Source organism: Pelodiscus sinensis, chromosome 2 (assembly GCF_052426305.1).
Source record: "Pelodiscus sinensis isolate ZL-2025 chromosome 2, ASM5242630v1, whole genome shotgun sequence".
Taxonomy (NCBI): Eukaryota; Metazoa; Chordata; order Testudines; family Trionychidae; genus Pelodiscus; species Pelodiscus sinensis.
Genome location: NC_143053.1, coordinates 84,886,905 through 84,898,505, shown reverse-complemented (window position 1 = coordinate 84,898,505; position 11,601 = coordinate 84,886,905). Strand labels below are relative to the sequence as shown.

The 11,601-nt window shown below is 40.8% G+C and overlaps 1 long non-coding RNA gene across 1 annotated transcript; it reads right to left on the bottom strand.

The window, feature by feature from the left end:
• Nucleotides 1–7,810: 7,810 nt before the first annotated feature.
• On the bottom strand, nt 7,811–11,372 carry LOC142827115 (uncharacterized). Its single transcript, XR_012901543.2, has 3 exons — nt 11,242–11,372; nt 8,464–8,506; nt 7,811–7,866 (listed from the first exon to the last, which is right to left on the bottom strand). It is a non-coding gene; the product is annotated as an uncharacterized LOC142827115 (long non-coding RNA).
• Nucleotides 11,373–11,601: the final 229 nt, after the last annotated feature.

The window sequence follows — 11,601 nt, the reverse complement described above, 5'->3', positions numbered from 1 at the left end:
TAGAGTAAATACTGTTGTCCTAACCTATAAAGTGGGGTGCTATGGCCTGGTGGCCAGAGCCCTTCAGGCTATCCTTGCTTTCAGGTAATGTGGCCCAGTGGCCAAGAGTCCTCAGGCAGTACCCACACATTGTGGTGGGCGAGGAGTAGAGTAAGAAGACCTGGGCCCATCTTTCTTCACCAGGTCCTGAACCACAGCCCTGTGAGACTAGTAGCCCACTGTTTAACTTGGATACCTATTTGGAAACTCATGCTTGGCTTCCTACTCTTGGATTAGGCCATACATCATTCAAACAGTTTCTCGAAGTTAAACACAGAACTACAATGTCTTCTGTCTAGGCATGATGAAAAATAATAATATGCTGACATATAAACTGTTGTTTTGTATTGTTCAATCATGTTCTTAATTAATATGAGCTCTCTTGTGCTTAGTTACCTTTGGAAAAGATGTCATTTATTTCCAAGCATGATGAAAGCATTATAACAGGTCACATTGCAGTCTTACGCAGTGATTTTTTGAGTATTTGTCATGTGGAATCTAGGTTTAGATATTGGGAATCCTACACCTCTTGCTGGTGCATAGCAACCCTTCAACTCTGTTGATTAGTAGGAGGCAAACTTACATCACTGAGACAATCATCATGACTGAGTCTTCCTGTCTTACCTCTCAAAATACAGTGAGTCATTGGCGTTCACTATTGTGTGGATAGTTGATATGATAAGGGAAAAAAGTTTCAAAACACAGTATTTACAGTATCTTGTTCAGGTCTTGAATTCAAATGGGATACAATTATCATTGCTTCCTTTATAAACTTGTGTAATGTACAGCTTCTGGATCCCAAAACAACCTTATGGAGAGGTTCAGTATACATACACGGAGAAAGCTGGACCTACTGAACACTGGATTAGAGGATTTTCCATACATACTAATATTGTCTATAACATGAACATTTTGAAAATACACCATATCAGGTACAGGAAGTTTTGCTTCCTTCAGCATCAATGTCTTCTTTATGAAGGGGATTGTCTTAAATCAGCATATTGACACTTTACCAGCGTAAGTCATGATAGTGGTTCCATTTAAATGTCAGCGCCAAACACTGGCAAAAAGATAAATCTTAGTATGAAGAGAGAAATTAACAGTGTTCGGATTTAAGTCTGTCAATTTACCTTAACTCACCATGTTGTATGGTCATTCTAACAGTTATGATACTGTAGAGAGTTCACAGCGGCCCCTCTCCATCTGGGTCAGCGGTAGGCCACTCTGCCTCGGTATGTCATGAGGCATTGCTCACCGTTGGGGAATTTAAGTGTATCACATTTGGCTTGTAGCTCTGGTCAGCAGTCCAGCCAGGGTGACTAGCAGTCAGGGTCTGTAGCCTGCTATTGTAGTAATAAAAGATCTGTAGCTTAGACCTGTATTCCAGGCCATGCAGCAAACAGGTAGGTGATCCAGTGTCTGGGTTCTATACTCAGGAGCAAACAAATAGTTCAGAGCCCAAGCCCTTAGTCAGGGCAACTAGTCCTTCAGGCTCAGGGAAGGGTAACTTAACCGCAGGTTAGGGGAGCTCTGGTTGGAGCAGAATACCCAAACTCCATCTAGGGGAGCTCAGTCAAGGTTAAAGCACCCCCAAACACAATCTATAGGAGCTTAGGAAGGAGTAGAGCTTACTGTCCTCAATTGACAGACTGTAGGTGGATGCAAACCCTCTGGCCAAAGGAGGAGGAGTACTGTGCCCCAGGATGGGGTCACGGGGGGATGCAGACCTACTGCATCCAAGCCCAGAGCACGAACAGTGGCAGAGGTGACCAACACTCTCAGTGTGGATCTACCTGCAGGCCAGCTCTCAACCAGACAATTTTCTAGTTCTCCTGGGCTATTTCTTTTCTCCTCCTTGGGGGCTACCTGGGTCTATAAGGGTTCCTCTGAGTCATACAGGTACTAGGTCAGAGGCAGTCCTGGCAACTCCTCTGGGGCTTGGTTGCAGGTGGCTCTGGCAGCGTCAACCAGTCCTCAGCACCTCAGGGGCCTGTGGCAGTCTCCCAGCTCAGGAGCAGGCAGGAGGCGTATGACCCCTTCAGTGTCTGAAGACCAACTGAGATCCCAGGCCCATCTTTTATACTTCCTGTCCTGCCCACTGACTTCCAGTGGGAGAGGTGAACATGGCCTGGCTCTGCCCACCCAGGCTTTGGAGTAGCCCCTCCCTCTCTGGGTCTGTGGAAGGCTGCTCTGCCTCAGTACGGATTCATACTCTAGGGACATCTATTAGGCTTGATTCTGCCTGGGGAATGGCACTTCATCTGGCACAATCAAGAACAAAGAGTCCTCAGTAGCAGAAAGCTTAGCACTGGACAGTCTGGGAAGTTACTGTTTGTCCCAACAACAGCAGCTCACAGAAAGGCCCGCATTGCTAATGCTGACTGGCCGCTTCCTAGCACATCAGGGGTGTTCAGTTTTTACACTGCAGTGCCACTGGGAGTGACTAACTTTCATGGCCTGCGAGCAACATATTTCAAAAGTTCACTGATAACATGTTGTTTGATTTAACATAGTGCTAAGCTGTTGCCTCCCCTATTGACTTCATTCAGATTTGTGGGTGCTCAGTACTTCTGAAAGTCTAGTCATTTTAACCAGGGGAATCGATAGCCGCAATGGGCCCCTGAGCAAGGAGAGGGGGAGGAGGGCTGACTTTGCACTCCCAGGAGGGGCAGGAGCTTTAGATGGAAGAGGTGGGGCCAGGGGCCATAGCACACACCGCCGCTGCCGGGAGTGAGTGCCCCTGCCTCCCAAGGCAGCCGTAAGAGCCACACTGTGCAGCACTCCATCAACAATTTAAAGGGCTTGGAGCTCCGGACACCATCACTGCTACAGTAATGTGGTGCTGGCTGAGGGCCCTGAGCTCTTTTGAATCACTGGAGCCCAGGGCAGTTGCCCCCACCCTTAAGGGTACGTCTAGACTACATGCCTCTGTCGCCAGAGGCATGTAGATTAGGCTACCAGACATAGGAAAATGAAGCGGCGATTTAAATAATCGCCGCTTCATTTAAATTTACATGGCTGCCGCGCTGAGCCGACAAACAGCTGATCAGCTGTTTGTCGGCTCAGCGTGATAGTCTGGATGCACGGGTGGCGACATCAAAGGTATTTGTCGACCACCCAGGTAAACCTCATCCCAGGAGTTAAAATCAGATCGGTTGACAAATTCCATTGCTGGTGTCGTTTTGTTATATCCATAATGTTATTGGTATTTCTGCAAGAATGTGATAGCAGAACAGATCCTATGTTGCTGTTCTTGGCAAAATGACCTACTTACAGACCGCTTTCACAGTTGATGTTCTTTTGGCTTCTCGTTCATTTAATTGTGTTAGGTGTTTTTTTTTAATTACATTAATACTTTGTCATCATGTAGACAAATCTTATTTAATCATGATTCTGAAAGGGAGATCACTTGAATAGGAATTAGCTTTTTTGAGTAGTGGTTTATTTTGTTTTATTTGACAATTGCTGTTTTATAATTCAGACAATAATGAATGTAGTAGATAGAGGTACCTCTTTTTGTTGTTGTTGTTTTTAATGCTTTCATATTGTGTGCTTAAAGTTTTAGAGGCCTGGGCTGATAAGTGATATTTTTCACTTTTTTCATGCTAATCTTGCAATTTATCAGGATTTTTTCACTAATTTGTTATTGATGAAAATGAAAATTATATGTAAATAGGAAAAAGACAGATACAGTGTGCACATATACTTATAAAACTGGGATTAATTATAACAGTTCTGTGACTGATTGTTCTGTTGAACTTGGCTAGAAATTAATTAAGTCATGCAGCATTTATCTCATAAACCACAGAAACAAAATCAACTATTACTGATGTGACAGAGGAAACATTAGGAAGACTCCCACACAATATGTATATGAGAGAGAAATATTAACAGATTAATAGATTTGAGGTCAGAAGATCATTAAGTCTGACCCTTTGTATAACTAGATCATTTCAAAACAGCCACTGCTGCCTTTTACCAAGAGAGGAACAGGTAGTCATCCTTATATGAATTTGAGTTTTCTTTGAATTCAGGGCATCAGAAAACTGTCATGATGTTCTTCTGTGTCTCATTTCTGCACGTTGTATTCAGACCTGCCTACAGGAGTAGGGGCAGTGGCCGTAGACATGGGCCTTTAAAATTGCTACCAGAGCCCATGATAGTTCATGCTGGGCGGCACTAAAGGGCTGGTTAGGGGGGCTAGCTGCTAGCCCCTCCCCTACCTCCAAGGCCCCACCCCTTTTGGGGCTCTGGAGCCACTTTGTCCAGGGTCTGATAAAGTCTGTTGGCTGCCGGATTGCATTAAAGAATTGTACTATATTTGCCGCAAAATATGAAGCCTGTTGAGTTTTACAAACAATACTCTCTTGGATTTTGTAGTTTCTAACCTTATATTGCACCAGGATGTTACATCTGAGCAAGCACTCTTCCTGCAGAGAATGAGCATCTTTGCAGCTATTGTGACACTCAGAAACCATCTTCATTCTGGATTTGTTTAATCCTTCAGACTTGTACCATGAAGCAGCATTGACTTAAAGTTTATGTTAAAAATCATATTACAGGGCTAGACTGATACTAGTATCTTCCCTTTAAAAGCAATAAGCGTAAATCAAGGTCGTGTCATATAAATTGCTAGAGTATTTTTTAAAAGTCTAGAATAGAAACAACTATCATAAGCAGTTAAGTATAGAGTCCAATACTGTATTGTACTGTGTTTAAAGCCAACTGGAATAAGAAGATGTAAGGTTTTTTTTTTTTTTTTTTTTTAAATCATATCCATTCTGGTGAGAGGCTTCCTTTTGGATATTTTTTTTCCTCTGTTGAAGGAATAAGCAATCTTTCTCTATTAGAGATAGGGGGCAAAATTCAACCCTTGTGATGCTTTAAACTCTGATGCTTTAAACTCTGATTTTCCCATTCGAAAATTAAAAGGGAAAGTACCATAGTGTGAAATCCTGGTCCAATTGCAGTCGGTGGGAAAACTTCCATTGAGTTCAGTGAGACTGGGTTTCACCCCTATGTCTTTTCATTGTTTCTTTCATTTAAGTTTTCCACATACATGCTTACATCTTTATTATTAATTTTTGTATTTGTTGCGCACTGACTGTGTGTGTCTAGGGCTGTACATGATTAGGAGACAACTGGTCTGTCCTCAACATATTAAAAAAATGAGAAAAAACACTACAATAAGATAGAGCACCTTATGAGCAGATCATCATCCTTTAGTTATATTTACTCCTTTATCTAGCCTCTTGAGGCATACAAAGTTAAGTTTCCCTAGCTTATGTGCTTAATACAATTATAAGGGGTCTAGTGTATTCAAGAATGGATGTACTTTTAACATTTTTTATATTACCCTGTATATAACCTGACTGTTCCACTGAGAGGATTAGACTCATTTTTCCGATTAAGAAAGTTAAACTGGAATGTAATGGAGCAGGAGCTGCATCACTTGTTTCTGTCTCCGCTGTTATACCTCCTCATTTTGTCTTGTCTATTCAGCATGAAGGGTGTGTCTAGACTACAGGGTTTTTTTCGAAAAAGTGGCTTTTTTTTTCCAAAAAAACTTCCCCTGAGTCTAGACTGCTGCTGTGTTCTTTTGAAAGTAAATCGAAAGAAGGCAGCAGTTTTTTCGACCGCTGAAAACCTTGTTTACGAGGAATAACGACTTTTTTCGAAAGTGCTCTTTCAAAAAAAGGTGCTATGTAATGCAAACTGTGCTTTTTCGAAAGTACTGGTTGTAGTCTAGATGATCTTTTTTGAAAGAGGCTTTTTCGAAAGTATCTTTTGAAAAAGACTCTTTCAAAAGAGGCTTGTAGTCTAGACATAGCCTAAGAGAACACAGTTGTATGAAGACATAAATCAGGTTGACTCTTGACATATCTATTGGAGCCTTGGTGTTTTTTATTGAAAAAGCTGCTACTATTAGAAATTTGTCTAATTCCTTTCCCAACATCCCTTTGAAGAGTCCCTCATAAGACTTCTTTTTCACCATGTCAGTGAGAGGCAGAGTAGTCCACATATCAGGGCCCGGTACTGTAGTTTGTATTCCCCTAGCACAACTGAAAATTCTAGAATGGGAATACATTGCTTAGGCAAAAATCTGAAAAGTGGTAAAGCCTCTCTTCACCAGCTGATCTTAAAAACAGAAAATAATGAAGATGAATCATTTGGACTCAGCAGGCTAGAGACTGATTTCTGGCTTCTGTAGGACAAGAGTTATTTCATCAGTATAAATCTACAGTTTCTGAGATAACTGATTCACAGGAACTCTTTGTATATCAGATTACCCTAATTTTTATCACCATAGGCTCCACCATGAACACAACTACAGGGACAGCAGACAACTCTGATGCATTTAATTACATGCAGATTCAATTTCTCAGAGAATATTCCATTAGTCATAAATATATCAGTTCACCAGTAGTGAGACCAGTGATCCTGTGTAAAATAACATTGTTTATGTTTTGATTTTCCCCCAGTTTAAATGTAGACAGTAACTACACAAGGGAGCCCCTCCAATTCAGCAAACACCTTCATTGCATCCAGGAGGAAGGCAACATCTTGTAGAATGTGGAAACAGCTTTATTGTTACTACTTAAAAGGTTCCTACAGATGGTCTATTAAAAATAAAAAAGAAATGTGGATTGACAGGATGAAAGACAAGTCTCTAGGCATATTTTGAATATCTTCTCAAGTATCTTACAGATTTGATCAGTAAATAACATAGAACCAGAATTTTTTGCAATTCAAAGGTGACATTTCTTCTGAACTATAGAAAGTTATGCTGAACACCTAGTTTCTGGGTAATACACTACAGTCTCTCTTTAAAAGCTTTAAACATATTTAGTAGAAATTCTATTCGTCATCTGATAACCTTATGAAATTCAGAGGACAAAATAGCTGCCCAGAGCTCTTTATTCATTGGAATTCATATTATGGCATTTTTCTTATTGTGATTTGAGCTTTCATTAGAAGTACATTACATTTACTATAAGCCACTGCAAATACCTTAGAAATTTTAGACCTCTCTTTATGCATGGTTTGTCTTAACATCCTTAAAATAGCTGGCTAATTTGCTTGGTGTAGTTATTATTGACTCCTTTTCCCATTCTGAATTACAGGGATATTATTTATCTGCCTTCTTCAACTTGTATCCTCATGTATTTTCTCTCTCACTCCAAACTCAAGGCAATTCTCTCAGAATTACTGGTTCATAGTCAACTTTGCTACTCATTAGAGGCTAGACTGAGTGATTAGACTCAGTCCTCAGGAAGGGGCAGTGCAGTGTCCCAGGAAGGAATTCTGGCGGTCATAAATTGGGGGAAATGAGTTACTATAGACCTTAAAACTGCTTTCCCATGAGCCCAGTCAGCTACTTTAGCCTGTGACCTGGCAGGATATATCCAAGGTTCCCTTCACTCTCTAATCCCTTGCTTGTGGTGGGGAATGTTTGGGGATAAGAGGTTATACACTGCATGAGACCTGAAATGAAGATGGAGAAAAGGGCTTTATTTTTCTTCTCAGGCAAAGACACAATCTAGCCCCACATTATAAAACTCAACTCTAAAATGAAACTCTAGTTTCTACACAAAAGTAGATCAAAAATCAAATAGAAATTGTAGGATTTTCTGATATTAAAATCAGAAAATAATACATTATTAAATCAGATCCATACACACATACAAAGCTCAGTGCTGAAGAAAGATCCATCTCTTTCAGTAACAGAAGTGAAGTCTGATATGTGAATGTGAAAGTCAGAAGTATGAAACTCACCGTTTTGTGTGTGAGAAGAAATTAAGAGAATCCATGAATCTCTCTGTGAAACTAGAAAGAAGGTGGGAAAGGATTATACAATGCTCTTCCTGACCTGAAAGGCTACTATCCATTCCTTCTTTAAATCTCTCTTCAAGATCCACCAAGGCCAGGCAGGATCAACTACTAATGGATAGGTTGAGGGCATGTATTAAGTCCACTCAGCTGACATGCATTTATTAAACAAAAGAAATAAACCACTTCTGCGAATATAACATTAACTGGCACTGAGTCCCACTGAATTGTTACACCTCAGAACAGGCTGAGGGATGTGTGATCTGACTGCAAGAGCAAAGCCAATGAATGTAGGAGCAGAGCCTATGCCCTCAACTTTATTGGATTTTCCTTATCCTCTTAGGTTGTGAGCTTTTTGAGGCAAGGACTGTGTCTTCCAGTATGTGTGAGCGGTGCTTGGAGGCCCCTTGTTATTACATTAGCAAATTAGATAAATTAGATACTGAATAGATATTAGTTCCCAGGAGAAATGGCACAGATTCCATGCTCGCAATGTTCCCATAAATTCCCATGTATATGGCAAACCAGAAGGCCCTTTCAGTGGACCTGTTGTGCTAATAATTACTACCCAATCACTTTTTAGGCAGGAATTACCTTTGGCAAGACAATTCTTCAATTCCAAAAGCAAACAATTCCGCTGTGTAGGAAAAATAGAAAATATGGTAAAAGACCAGCTTGGCTTAACAAGGAGATCTTGCATGATCTCAAAATAAAAAAGGAGTCATATAAAAAATGGAAACTTGGACAAATAACAAAGGGCAAACAGGCAAGCAACACGGGAATGCAGGGGCAAGATTAGAAAGGCAAAGGCACAAAATGAGATCAAACTAGCTACAGGTATAAAGGGAAACAAGACAACCTTTTATAAATACATTAAAAGCAAGAGGAAGACCAAGGACAGGGTAGGCCCACTGCTCAGTGAGGAGGGAGAAGCAGTAACAGGAAACTTGGAAATGGCGGAGATGCTCAATGACTTCTTTGTTTCAGTCTTCACCGAGAAGTCTGGAGGTGTGCCTAACGTAGTGAATACAAGCAGAGAGAGGGTAAGTTTAGAAGATAGGATACACAAAGAACAAGTTAAAAATCACTTAGGAAAGTTAGATGTCAGCAAGTCACCAGGTCCTGATGAAATGCATCCCAGGATACTCAAGGAACTGATAGAGGAGGTATCTGAGCCTTTAGCTATGATCTTTGAAAAATCATGGAAGACAGGGGAGATTCCAGAAGACTGGAAAAGGGCAAATATTGTGCCCATCTATAAAAAGGGGAATAAGAACAACCCAGGAAACTACAGACCGGTCAGTTTAACGTCTGTCCCAGGGAAGATAATGGAGCAGGTAATGAAGGAAATCATATGCAAACACTTGGAAGGTAATAAAGTAATAGGGAATAGCCAGCATGGGTTTGTGAAGAACAAGTCATGCCAAACTAATCTGATAGCTTTCTTTGATAGGATAATGAGCCTTGTGGATAAGGGAGAAGCGGTGAATGTCATATACCTAGACTTTAGTAAGGCATTTGATACGGTCTCGCATGATATTCTTATTGATAAACTAGGCAAATATAACTTAGATAGGGCCACGATAAGGTGGGTGCATAATTGGCTGGATAACCGTAGTCAGAGAGTTGTTGTTAACGGTGCTAAATCCTGCTGGAAAGGGATAACAAGTGGAGTTCCGCAAGAGTCTGTTTTGGGACCCGTACTGTTCAATATCTTCATCAATGATGTAGATATTGGGATAGAGAGTACACTTATTAAGTTTGCAGATGATACCAAACTGGGTGGGGTTGCAACTTCTTTGGAGGATAGGGACATAATTCAAAATGACCTTAGCAAGTTAGAGAAATGGTCAGAGGTAAACAGGATGAAGTTTAATAAAGAGAAATGCAAAGTGCTCCACTTAGGAAGGAACAATCAGTTCCATACATACAAGATGGGAAGCGACTGTCTAGGAAGGAGCATGGCGGAAAGGGATCTAAAAGTCATAGTGGACCACAAGTTGAATATGAGTCAACAGTGTGATGCTGTTGCAAAAAAAGCAAATATGATTCTAGGTTGTATCAACAGGTGTGTTGTAAGCAAAACTCGTGAAGTCATTCTGCCGCTCTACTCTGCACTAGTTAGGCCTCAGCTGGAGTACTGTGTCCAGTTCTGGGCGCCACATTTCAAGAAAGATGTGGAGAAATTGGAAAGGGTGCAGAGAAGAGCGACAAGAATGATTAAAGGTCTAGAGAACATGACCTATGAAGCCAGGCTTCATGAACTGGGCTTGTTTAGTTTGGAAAAAAGAAGATTAAGGGGGGACATGATAGCGGTTTTCAAATATCTAAAAAGGTGTCACAAGGAGGAAGGAGAAAATTTGTTCCTCTTGGTTTCTGAGGACAGGACAAGGAGTAATGGGCTTAAAGTGCAGCAAGGGAGGTTTAGATTGGACATTAGGAAAAAATTCCTAACTGTCAGGGTGGTCCAATATTGGAATAAATTGCCAAGGGAGGTGGTGGAATCTCCCTCTCTGGAGATATTTAAGAACAGGTTAGATAGACATCTGTCAGGGATGGTGTAGACAGAGCTTGGTCCTGCCTTGAGGGCGGACCCTTCCAGTCCTATGATTCTATTATTCTGTGATTCTAAGTTTTATAGCAAAGGTCAGTAAAAGGGGGCAGAGGGGAATATTCCTGACATGGCATCCTGTTGATCCACATACACAGTACTGTATAACACAGAAGTACAGCAGTAAGAAGAAAAGCTACTGACAGGCATAGCACAAAGTTTATATCACAAATCAAGTTTTATTAAAACACTGTTTAACAAGGTCCAATGGAGGATAAATAAAAATATACTACGATGATTCACCTCCCTTACTCCGGAGGAGCAAGGACAATTCCTCTAATGGGTTCAGCACAGGATCCCACCTACATTCTGAAAGAATGGATCAGACTTTTGTTTATACTTTATAGAGTGCATGAGTCATAAAAATTACATGACTCTTTCTAAAATATCAGTTTCACAGTGCAGATAAAAATCATAAGAAATATACTGTTTCTGAACAATCAACAGAGAGCTTTGTGAGCAAACCTATACAAGACAGAGGAGGGCAGGAGCATTTGATGTATAGCACCAGGGGGATACACATCTTGCGTGACTGACCTTTAACTGTGCCGCCAGTTGATGTTCCTTTATTTTCTTTATGGAGATTATTTGGTTTTTTTTGGATGATTAGAATAAAACTGAATCCCTGCAGCAAAATATCCCTAGCACTCCTAAGTATCTTCTTCAAGTTAATGGGAGACGAGCAAGCAATCGATTGTGAGAATGTGCCATGTCCTCCAGAATAAGAAAGGGAAAGCATAACAGAATGAGTTAACACTTACCTGATGGAAGAAAGGGAGATACAGCAAGCAGCAGCCAGTTACAAAGGGACACTTTGGAACTGCAGCAGTTTTGTTCTTCCAAATTTAAAGGGCCAGGCCCCAGGAGGACTTGCTGGGCACAATGATCCTGTAAAAAGTAGGGATAGTTTGTAGAAAACTACTCATCATCCACGTAAATGCTTCTGGAGAAGTGGCTGAGTCTCTGTGTTATATATCACCATTATACCATATAATGAAGTCTTGTTAGTCACAGAACTCTGCAATTTTCTGGCAAGAAACAGATAGATTTAAAGCACAAGAAGCTAGATTACAGCTGAGGGATGCCAATTACTTAGAAATCTGTGCCATCAATACTCAGGT